The sequence below is a fragment of the Botryllus schlosseri genome, chromosome 14, assembly GCF_051294905.1.
Source record: "Botryllus schlosseri isolate E-star chromosome 14, Bs_hap1, whole genome shotgun sequence".
NCBI classification, from domain to species: Eukaryota; Metazoa; Chordata; class Ascidiacea; order Stolidobranchia; family Styelidae; genus Botryllus; species Botryllus schlosseri.
The window spans coordinates 19595857-19608547 of record NC_137249.1 but is presented as its reverse complement, the minus strand read 5'-3'; the positions used below and the strand labels follow the sequence as shown (position 1 = coordinate 19608547).

At 40.6% G+C, this 12691-nt stretch overlaps 1 long non-coding RNA gene across 1 annotated transcript; it reads right to left on the bottom strand.

The window, feature by feature from the left end:
• Positions 1 to 7295: 7295 nt before the first annotated feature.
• Positions 7296 to 11951, bottom strand: LOC145456597 (uncharacterized). The gene is made up of 3 exons (XR_013920660.1): positions 11889 to 11951; positions 11642 to 11829; positions 7296 to 10177 (listed from the first exon to the last, which is right to left on the bottom strand). It is a non-coding gene; the product is annotated as an uncharacterized LOC145456597 (long non-coding RNA).
• Positions 11952 to 12691: the final 740 nt, after the last annotated feature.

Sequence of the window (12691 nt, the reverse complement as noted above, 5' to 3'; positions counted from 1 at the left end):
AAACATTATAAAAAGCCAGCTGTTATCCATGGAAGATTGAGCTGATGCGCGTAGCAATGCAAAAAATGCGCATGCGGGTAAACTTCTTTCATTAAAACTTGTACGCTATGTCGCGATCCGCTCATGACTGCTGCGCCGTCGTAGGTTTGCGCAATAAGTTTCGACTCAACTGAATAGGGCTGTAATGTTTTTTTTAATACGTAAGAAATTCCGACAGCAGTGCGATCGTCAACAGCCACAAAGCTGTGGAATCGTTCGACTGGCATACCAAATTTCGTGAACCGAAAAATCACGACTAGTTGTGACAAACACGTAATGTCAGTTGTTTCGTCAGACTGAATAGATAGAAATTCAGCGTCAACAATCTCGGTAAACAAATGCTGTAGATAGATGTGATATATCGAATCAAGCACATCATTTTGAATAGTCTTTGAGGTACCCTTAGCTACTGTCGCGGTGTCGAGATGTTCGCGCAAAATGCTATCAATGGAAGCCGTGTATTTAACACTTTAGCTGCCAAGGCCTATTATGGAAATTACCAGTAAATGCCAGCAAACAATGAATTTTCGACTAGTTGGATATTCAGCAGAAATTGGGCGTGCTGATAAGTGTAAACCTTGTGCATCTTATGATTTTTTTTCAATATCAAGGAATTATAAAAATATTGCAATTTTTGGCTGCTCATTTTATGAAACGCCACCTAGTGGTCAAACCAAAAAAGGTTGACCTATTGTATACAGATGTGATTTAAAAAAAATACCTTCGGTAACAAAAATTGCTGTTTCTCACAACAAGCCTATTGAGTAGCCTCGAATACACCTAAAATCTGGAGATAGAACCTATTCCGGACTTCACCGTACGCATTTGAAAAATATCCTAAATATAGGATCGCTGGCACTTTATGGGATTGAGTAAAATCCTAAATTTAGGATTGTTGGCAGTCAAAGTGTTAATTAGATCCAAAAATACCCCCCTATTGAGAGAGCATTCCTTCTCATCGTGGCCTCGAAGGGGCAATTCATGAACTCCAATAAATTTAATGGCATCAATCACCCGAGAGAGAACATGCCTATTCTTATCTACAAGCTCATTGTGCTTGCAGACTGATACGCGATAACTTTCATTGAGCTGCGACATTACATTTACTCTGCCAAACAATTTATATTTAACTGCACTAGCCATGTGCACTTGGGATTTTTGGTGCGTTTTCAGACGCTCTGACAAATGCTTCAGATCGCGATAACCAATTTTGTTCCAACAAGAGCCACTGCTTCCGGTACCGGCACTGTAGAATAAAAGACAGTAAAAGCAAAACAAGGCGTTTTTATCCTCGCCATAAGTAAGCCATTCATTTTTATCGAAATGCGCTGAAGAAAAGGCACGAGTGCGCTTTCCTCCAGCGTACGATTGGATCAATGGGCAATTTCTAGGCTGATACGGACCTAGTCGCTTTACCTCTAATTTTTGCTCGAAAGGCAGCTGGCTAAACGGCGTACGGAGCAAAGATTCAACACGATTCATGTTCGCACTTGACCTGACTACTTATCTGCAGAAATGGAAATGACTATAAATCGAGAGATTGCGTATGCCTAACTGGAAAGGCCAACGAGTTCGGACACATACGCAATTGTTATCTCATAGATTGGACAAGGAAATGTCATATTGAATCCAAAACATCATTCTGAAGAACTACGGATAGCAGCCTCGGAAATTCGGTCCCGGTACAGCTTGGGAGATTCTGGCCTTGAGGCTGGAGACTGTCACACGACACATACGGCTTACGGTCTATAGTGTCTATATGTCTGCTGCAAAATCGCCTTCGGAAAATATATTACCGAATAAATACGTGGATGAAAGCCGAAAACTTGGTACACTGTTACATGAAATCATCGAGAAGTATAGCCTCATGACCGTTTTCGGTATGGTACACTGTCAAAATTAATACGAACAGATCAACGCCGAATTTTGCGTAATATTTACTGAGGAATCGGCTGATCAAGCGATCAGCTGTTAGCCGCCATCGAAAACGAAACAGCTATCGCGCTTGACAGGGGTTGTAATTGTGAGCAAATGGCCCGAAGGCCACCATTCCACGGTGAAATTGACATTGGAGAATATAAAATAAAACTAAATATTTGAATGCAAACCGAGGATGTTAGTAAACTGTTTCATGATATCATCATCTCATCACCTATCTCAGTATAGAACACAGATACACCGGCTTTTGCGTGAAATCCGCAATGCGTTAGGTAGGCTAAGTGTCAGATCAGCGCACATCTCTACCATACTCGAACTTAATAACAAAATTGCTGCCCTAATCATTGAGTGTCAACCTTGAGACTTGGCACAGCGTTCGATACTAAAATCAAGACATACCATGTAAAAGTTCATGACGGATCTAGCTAAGGAGCATCGTTAAAATCAATGGAGACCAATACCGGCTTTGCGTGAAATATGTTTGCGATAGGGGAGATGTGGTACCGATGGATCAAAAATTGGAAAATGATCGCTGGCCCCAAAATGTTCAGCCGAAAACAGCAGATCTTTTGCTGGCAGAGCACTTTGATACAAGCTCTACCTATCGCGCACATATATATGAATATCCGTCTTTTCGAAAAATATTTATGGACGTTTAAAATTTGTTGCTCGAACGTGTTATCGGTCCCCACCCGGTGGGTCCAATGGCACACGACCCGGGGACCTTTGACACGTATACCCTAAAAAACTCAGATGTGACAACTTTTCTTGCTCAGTATTATATTTTAAGCTACAGCAAGCCAAAGAAGAATTTTCGGTCGCAACCGTCAAAAATAGATTAAATATTAACTCAAATGTTGTCATAAAATCACGTTTCGATTTTAGACTCGGACTTATAAATTTGAGGGTACATACATATTGTCCGAAAATCGACAGTGTGACTTCCAAATACCTCGTTGTGGCGATAAAACATCATATGCAATTATTACGTAAAGATTTTCTGTACGTATAGTCATGTTTCATTTGTTTCATGATTAGTATGCTTGATTATTTTGCTTGATTTGGCTATTGTATCATCGGTCCCCACCCTACTAATTTTGCACATGAATCGAAAAAAATTCCACTCAAGGAAAGTACTGAAAAAAAATAATAGGTTCCATTATATAGCCTGATACAATCTCTAGACTTCACAATAAAAATGATTGCTGGTTTGTTCGTGTTGAAGGTTACAAAGAAAAATGTATATGTCGATCTAAATTTAGTTTACACCCCCCAAAACAAAAAACATCTGTGAGAGACCCCATAGTTCGCGCACGTCGAATTTTTTTGGATGTGAGGAAAGATGTTGCCAGCATGCAATTGAAGACAAGTTCACGGAGTGTAATCATGGAATTATCATAGAGAATTTTCAAAGTATTTTCGGTCCCAGTGATCCATCGGTACCACATCTCCCCTACATGACCGATCAGCACACACTCAACTTTGAAAACGGAATTACTACCCTAAACTTTGAGTAGAAACCCTGAAACTTAGGACAGTGTTAAATACCACCATCACGACATGACATACCAAGTTTCAAGAATTATCATAGTGTGAAACACCATCAAAATCGACCTGTACCAGCAACGGTCGACTCAACGCATATCACGGTATCCGAGTTCAGATATAGATACGATTGTTACATCACACCTTAGAGGCGAGCAAGCATATTTGCCCCTGTTGCTCGGCCATTTTACGAACAGGAGAGAGTAAAGCAACGTTTCTTAATTGTGCGCAGCTTTGAGAGAATAGATAGTGAAAGCTTGTTATGAGCGCTACCGGGGCAAGCCCCGGCTAGGCATTCACAAAGCGAAAACACAGAAGAGAATTCGATTTTCGCGGAGACTTCACTATGTATGGGCATTTGCAAGCGAAAACACAAGAAGAACGCGGGTTTCGCTGTGATCTCGATATATATTGAGCGCTGTGCGTCTATAAATGGTTAAATTGTTATTGAACAGAATTTTAGGTGGGGCAATGCCCCAGTTGCCCTATAGGACGAGCCGCCACTGATCTGGGATAGCCGAATCAGCCTGTCGTCAGCCCTCCCCCCCAAACCTTGGTCTTGCCCCCTCCCGCATAGACTTATAAACGAAACTCCTGGGGGCTTCGCCAAAGACCAGACCCTATGGGGATGCACGTTTTTAACACTACTTCTCGGCGTCATTTCTTGTATATACTAATTGGTAACGTTTTACGCCCTAATCGCGTAAAGCGCGGAATTTTTCCATGATTCAGGATTCGAACGGTCCATAATATTGGTATTACATATATATTGCAATATTTTTAGCCTCTCTCAAACCCACGTACTACTCTAGAGCTGAGTGAGGTTCTGTCTTGGAAATATTCGGAAGGGCCCGTTGGTATAATTACTTCGTACATGTTGTTATTTTGTGACCTTCCGTCTCCAATGTGAAAAGATATTGAAATCGCCAAAGCGTACTAAACTAAAAGACACATACGATTCCCAATTTCTATTTCTTCACCAGCAAATATTGCCTATGGGCAATTGAATATGTTGACTTTCGGTCTACAAAAGGGCAGTCCTTTTCGTCCAAGGTTTTCTTGCTGTCGAGCTTTTTTCCCTTTACTTAGTTAATTTGATCAGCAGTTGCAATTGCAGTGCCTTCTCAGAATCCCGTGTTGGCCAAAAATTCATGTATCGTGGCGCAGTAATGTCTGACGCCAAAATGCCCAATTCCATAAACCATTGCTCTCTAAATGGCGCGTAGCACTACAAAAATTTCAAAGAAGTTACATAAATTTTCAAAAAACAAATACTCTATAATTTATATTCATTCACGAAATAATGTTGGGCGCCCTTCGAGCTCGCCCTCCAATTGGGGGGTTTGGAGTGCGGCAGTTATACGGTCCTGGGGACATAGCTTATTGTCGTGGTACCTGGTTTCCTAGAAGGGTGAATAGCTTGCCGAAAGGGCCTTGTTGTTGAGCCAGGCTTGCAGTTATTCCGGAGATCACCGCCCCTTGATTGGGTGTATGTCCTCGTGTTTTTTTTATCATAGAACCAACCTAAATGATATCCTTAAACGCGGTGACGTGCTCGGCGCTAACTACTAAAAAGACGGGTACTAACAAACAAATATTTAGTCCTCCGGACCATCTTTGAATTTCAACTTTTTTTCGAAATCCTTTATGGGTGGTGATATACTCATAGAAATCACGAACACTGATTGACTTATTTTAGGAATTAGGGATTTGGAAACGCATCGCTTTACAATGTGAAACACAGACCGCGTTTTGCGTAACGTGACAATGGCAGCAAAGAAGGTTTGGTGACTTTCTGTGACTTTAATTGTAACGGCAATATTTGCTACATTAGCTGTACTTTGAATCTGGATTAGACATGAGAGGTACGTATAGGCCGCGTAATCACTGCATGTTAATGAACAAGGTTCAGTTTATAATCCTATGGTTTTAGTCCACGTAGCAACAATAAAAAGTAGGTTTTATATTTTCAATTTCAAGCAACCTTTCGCGGGCCACACAAAATAGCTCCACGGGCCGCATTTGGCCCGCGGGCCGAACTTTGCCCAGGCCTGCTATACCGCTTAAGCGAGCCTAAGAGCCTATACAACAGGGGTGAGCAACTTCTCCAGTCGGCAGGCCGGACATGGGCAAATGAATTACTTGAGGGGCCGGATTCCAGAATCAATTCATATAACGCCTATTTATCCACACATACAAGGATCAATGTTAAATCAATCTTCAAACTTTAAGTTTGAAGCATAGAGACCAAAGCAGTATTTAATGAATTTATTAACGTAATAGACTGCCATATAACTGGTGAAGTCAATGAGACATATGCGGTCGATCAATGTGGTGTACAGGCTCTTTGAACTCTGGCTGCATGTCGGACACCAATGATATATATATATCATTGTCGGACACAGAGAGAACAAAGAACTATTATTTGTGTCGAAAATAAGAAAGAATAACCTTTATCCACCATAATTTGACGTAGTAAGCAAGTAGTGGAGAATTGCGGAAGACTGTAACCTAGGCTTACCATATTTTGGAAATCTAAAAATAGGACACTTTTTCAGAAATTTGAGACTTGCAAAACCGGAGAAGAATTCTCAAAAACCGGTGAATTTTTCCCACTTTGTGATCGATTGACTAGAAAAAAAGTTCATCTTTTCCGCTCAGAGCTCAAAAAAGAGGACAAAATCTCAAAAAAGAGGACAAAAGGGCGTCCTCCGAGGACACTTTCAAAAAAGTCAAAAAAGATGACAAATCCTCTTAAAAGAGGACGTATGGTAACCCTTCTGTAACCGCCATATTATCATTTAAGGCCTAAACCTGTCTGCGGGCCGCTCAGAATCACGTCGTGGACAGTATGTTGCCTGCCCTGCTATACATCATAGCATAAATGTGATTGTAAAATTTCCTTCGCGAGTTCGACTTATTGGCTGTTGTTATTACAGTATTCATGATGTTTTGACGTCTATGGTCATATTACACCATGCGAGTGATCTTTATTATGACAACTGAGCTGCCGACTTATAGCACGGCACACTATGGGTCTAGGCCAGTGGTCTCAAACTGGGAGATTATCCGATCATCTGCACGTAATTCAATCTGCGTGTGTTGGTTGCATGTTGCATTCAAAATGCAATTTGAATTTGCGAATTGACTCACAATTTGTTAAAAGATATAATTTACCTTGGAAATTTTCTTCGCGCCTGGCGCTAATTAGAACGCCTGTAATTCTCGATTTTAATATAGTAGATTCCTTGTAATCTGGTCGCCCAGTGCTTATGCGAACCAGAGAGTAAAATGATGGGGCCCTTAGAAATGACAATTTGGAACCGTGTGCGTCTCGCGGAAGAAGTTTTTTTCTGGTATTGACATATTTGTGACGCAGCTACTCAATTGCAGCTCCGTGCATGCACAAATCATTTACCCCGTGATCGACGTTACATTCAGCGTTGTTTGCGGTATTCATGATATTTTTACTACAATGGTCATTCACACTAGATCGATATTCTTTATTTTGATTCTGTAGCTGCCGACTTGTAGCACGACTTGTTGCAGCTTTAGCTGACGCAGTTGTTACGGTCCTGCATTTACTCTCGCCATTTAGTGATGTCTATGTCCATAGTCCACATAACGTGTTGGGTCTGCCATTTCGAAAACAATTCAGCATTTCCCCAGTTGATATCAGCAATTGAAATCAATTATTATTAATTATGTCACGGTCTTGAATTAAGCGATATTTCAGGCTAACTCTGACTGCGCTAAAACAAAAAAGTTCAATGCATGATGTTTTGATTGTATGTTGCTACACAAATTTCAGATTATACCTTGATTGTGCGAATGTAGTTTGATAAACATCGCTTCTAATCCAGCTCTAGTGTGCAATAGGCCTATTCTAATTATATTTCACGTTGGCTACATTACATCGTACATGACAAAATACATTCATTGTAAGTTATAATAGCCTTCACAGAAAGTATTGGTTGGACATACTCTATGGCTATTATTTTTATCATTAATAAATAATAGCAATACTAATATGAATACGGTGAATACAAGTTCATCATTCAAGAACCATTGTTGACGGCAATTATTATGCATGTATCAACAGTTCAATAACTGACAGAAAAAGTGAATCATTATATTCGCATCTGAAATGTGTTTAGATTACACAAGGGTTCAACAGAATTGAAATTTCGATATAATTCAAAACGTTGTCATACTACGACGTGATAATCTAAACCTGTGGATCTCAAGCTTTTTGAGCTTCCGACACCCTACCAACAGGTCACGGCATTCTATTACTTCAAGTAGGAGAGACCAGGGACAATTGCCACTATTTTCACATTTTTTGCGATTAATCCGTTTTTCATGGAAATTTACTTTTCAAATTTTTACATAATAGAACTAACAACCTTATACGTCATATTAAAAAACGGAACTTACTTTAATATCACGCTATGAAAAATTATGAAATTTACTCCTTAAGTGTTAGAATTGTCCCGTTCAATATTAAAATCTTAAAAGGGGCAGGTTACACTCGACCGCCTCGAGAAAGTGCAACGATGCAGAGAACGAAAATGTCGTAAAATATTAGGAAGAGATGACGCGTCACTTCGATATCACATAAATCGATTACTGGGATGGTACATTTCGTAAAAATCTTTTATTTTAGTTCTTTTGCTGCAGCTCGAATGCAGTGACGTTCTAGGAAAATTGTCTCCTACCAAAAAACCTACGTTTTTCGCGGAACCTCTGCGCAGTCTAACCGGCAACAGAGTTGAGAACCACAGATATAATTCATGAGAGGCTTCATATTGAAAAGCAGCTTATGTTGTACAATGCAGGGCTTCGGAGCAGCCGTAAATTGGCATTGCTCCAGCTCCGGCTCCGGAGCTTTCTTCTATCATACATCAGCTCCGGCTCCAGCTCCGGAGCAGCATTATTACCACTGCTCCGGCTCCAGCTCCGGCTCCGGCTCTGAAAACCATCGAAGGTGTCTGTCTGTATCAGGGGTGAGCAACCCGCGGCCTGCGGGCCATATGTGGCCCGCGAGAAGACTTTGAGTAGCCCGCGAGCTAATTTCACATTATATTATCGAAATTCTGTTATATTGTCGAAATTGAATTGCTCAGATTGTGAACTCGCTAGGCCAACCAAAAATATGATTAGTCTAGCCGCGGCACTTGGGATGTTATTGATGACTGGACTAAAATATCAGTTTCGACGCATTGACAGATCCAGGGTCCAGTCACATCTTAGTAAATCGTCGTATATTACAATAAACTAAAAAACACTTTACTCCGTGCCACAGCATTAAAATTCTGATGCGGTGTTTTAACACTGGCACTGTACTCATTACCATTAGGCCATTACCATTACCATACAGCTTAATTCAATCTTTAAATGTGCGATTATTATTCAACTTTAAATGTAGTAAGGGCAAAATGGGCGGATATAACGACGTGATCAATAGAAATTCGATTTGTACCAAATGGCCAATGGTTTGACGTTCGATATTGGTGCGCTCGTTACCAGTCCATCCGGTGTCGATCAAGTTTATCGGAATAAGATTTTACCGTTGAAATGAATCGAATAATCGAAATAAACACTGTGCCGTGCACATTGCGCCATGCCCATAACGAATTAAACTATGCAGTATGCACATTGCACATTTACAAGTTTACGAAACAGATGATTACAAATTGGAAATCGCGTATCAAATCAGTAATTTGTCTCCAACATAGAATACTATGGGGTTTTGGCCTACTCTTCTGCCATCCCCTATTAAGCTCGAAAATCCTTACTGGAGATGACAACGATGCGCAGTAATGAATTGCAATTAGCATGCATAATTGCATACTCGCAATAACACTGTCCACTTTCGCGGCCCGACTAAAGAACTATCACGAAAAAACGAGTATTTGCTTATCCGATTCATAGCAATGATGAGACGGAATTTCTCGGCTCGCGCTCGTCTTACCGGCATGTGCAACGAAATCACGTTTTTACCATCTCTCACATTTCGCGTAATACATAGTGATCAGTATTTTCGAACCGTATACAATTGGCCAACAAGGTTGTGCTGATGATGAAATTGCGGGTATGCCGAATACCCACAATATTCACAGGCATATGTCGCATACCGAGGCTCGGCACTCGTGTATGAAAATTGAACATGAACATACGACTGCTCTGCTGTTAAACCGCCAGGAACATGGTTAGTCGGAAAATGTAGCGCCAAAGAGGAAAAGATTCTTAATATCGCGAAGGCCTGCTGTTGAATTCGGTGAACTCAGCAGATATGGTTGTTGCATATATAATAGCATCTTATGAAATACGTCGGAGCCGGAGCTACCCCTCAAATAACTGGCTCCCGCTCCGGCTCCGGCTCCGGCTGAATTTTATATAGAGCTCCGGCTCCGGCTCCAGCTCCGGTAAAAATGCACGGCTCCGGGGCTCCGGCTCCGGGCTCCGGCTCCGGATCCAAAGCCCTGGTACAATGTACAGTCTCTTTATATAGTTTCGAATAAGTTGCGGCAAAACGTTTACAAAGCTCTCTTGCGGTTTCGAAAATGAAACGATAGCTACGATGAAGGTGATGTATATTCTCAGAAATGTTTCGCGTCAAGCAACCCCCAGGCATCACTATCTCGGCCTTGACCTGAAAGGACAATATTTTAGAAAAGATGAAATACTTTTCTTAAAGTCCTGTCCGCATGGAATGTAGTTTAAACTGATGCGGGTGGTGCGATAAGTAGGGCCTGACCGATCACTATCGACAATCCGATAATATCAAGTCGATATCACACTTTGGCATAATATCGATGTCGGTTAGGAGAGGTCGGAAATATTAGCAATATTCGTGACATCACAAAATGGTAGTAAATAGTGGAAGAAATCTCATCTGCGACTGCTAGAATGGGGATATTGATATATTTCTTATAGCTTGCAGGCATAGTTGGACAAAGTATAGTCATCGTTAGTACTCAAATAGAAGTAGAAGTAACTTTGTAATTTTTTACTGAAGTACAAGTAGAAGAAGTGATTTCCAAGTAAGAAAAAGTAGGTCTTCTAGACCCAGTGTTTCCTAAAAAGTAGAAGTAGAAGTAGTCTAAAATAAGAACTACTTGCGTAAGTAGCGAAAGTACTCAAAACCTACTTGAGTACTTTGAAAAAACGGAAGTACTCCGTTATTGACCACCCATGCTTGCTTATAGGTTTCCAGGTGTAGGGGTTATCAGTGAAGGTCATATAGTTATCGGCGTTGCCGGTATCGTTACCGATGTCGGTCGGGCTAAGGTGGTAAGGATGGCAATTGTCTGAATTGACTACCGAGTCCTGCATTAGCTGCTATACGATATCTACCTGATATGAATGAATTATTTCGTAGAAGTACTTTTAAGGTGAATGATACACTCGATATTCAAGCCTCATATATTTAATTTTAGTAGTTGTTTATGAAAATTACTGCTGCTAAAGCTGCTATACTCAATTGTTGTCAGACTGATCAATAGCGAATTGAATCTACTTATTCGGGGTAGGCCTGAAAAATTGATTTTAGCCCCCTTGCGGTAATACTTTCAGACTAATTCCACTTCTACTGATCAGTTTCACGTAAAACTATTTACTTTTTAAACTTTAGATTTAATAAAGTCGAAAGTGGTGTTGAGATTCGTTTGCACCATTTTTATGAGCGAAATAATCCCAAAAATCCGACCAACATATTCTTTACAACACGGTAGCCGATTAGATTTTCGATAATATTTGCGCAGTCATCAATAATTTTTCTTTGTCGCGAAGATGCGTGTTGTATTTTCGAAATTAGAATACTTTCGACTCTATTGAATGTATGTGACACCTTTACCAATTCTACTTTCGAAAACCGCCTAATTTCAAGAATTTCCGTGAACTAGTTACTCTTAAACGTTCTTATTCATAAGCGTAGTTTAGGCATGCATCGAAAATCGCCCCTTGTAGTTGTAACTGATCAGAAATTTACAGTATTACTAGGCCTACTACCCGAGTAGCAATACTGATGACTTTGACCACCTGCGCCGCTACTTCGATAATGCAATAGCACGTACTCTTGCAAAATAGCGAAAACTAATGAATATGTCAATCTCACCGCCCAAAACTTCCAGCCAAAGACCGTGATCTCTGGAAATCCTTTCAAGCTTTCTTGTTTCCTCTTCGTTCAACCTATCCTATCAACCTATCGACGTATATCAGCGTCAGCTTATTCGTATTTCCGACGAGAAGAAGAATAAGGTCACGGGATACATCATATTCAACCACGCATCTGACGGATTCGAACTGAGGCGAGAAACTGACTTCAAAACGAGCAAGCGATACCATAATGGTGATAATATTACTCTTTTTCCTGTCTGACAAGCATAACGTACACGATTAAGGTCGTATGCTTTATTGACGGTGATATTGATGGTGAATTGACGGTGAATTGACGGTGAATTGACGGTGAATATTGACGTCCACGCCAAAGCTGGAAAGTTTATTCTTACTTTTCAAGCAATTCTGGTACTTTTGGAAGGAAGTCACGCCCGTTGCCACAATATCCAAGAGTTCGACCTGAATGAAAAGAAGCCTAAATATCGAGAAATGAATGAATCGCGGATTCTGACCTGGTATTTCCAAATAGAATATCCTATCCTCAACCAATCGACATTTTCCTCTTCCGTGCAATCCAGCAATATCTTGTTTATCTGGTTGAAATACGAGTTTTGTGAGACAAGAAAACATTTTCCACTTTACCATGATCATGAAGTCACATGAGTCTTTACAAATTGGCGAAACCGACCTTTTCGAGTTTCGTCGCCGATAACTCTCGTAAATCGCCCGGCGTGGCGTAGAGGAGTTTGTCGGGTACTTCAATAATTTTTGGCTCATAAAGCCTCGAACAGTATATCAAATCACCGAGCCAGTAGACTCTGTCCAGAACGAGCTTCGACTCCTGTGGCAGTAAACGAAATCATTTACGACACTTGTTTAACATATACTAATTGACTTCAGCATTTCACTGCTAGAAGTTAGAACCGATTGGTCAACGTCAGAGGTGGTCAATTATTATTGAAGTACTTTTACCTCTCTTTTCACATGCAAGTCGATTTTGATACCTTGCGCAATACTCCAGTGTTCATGTTTTCACACTTCTACTTAA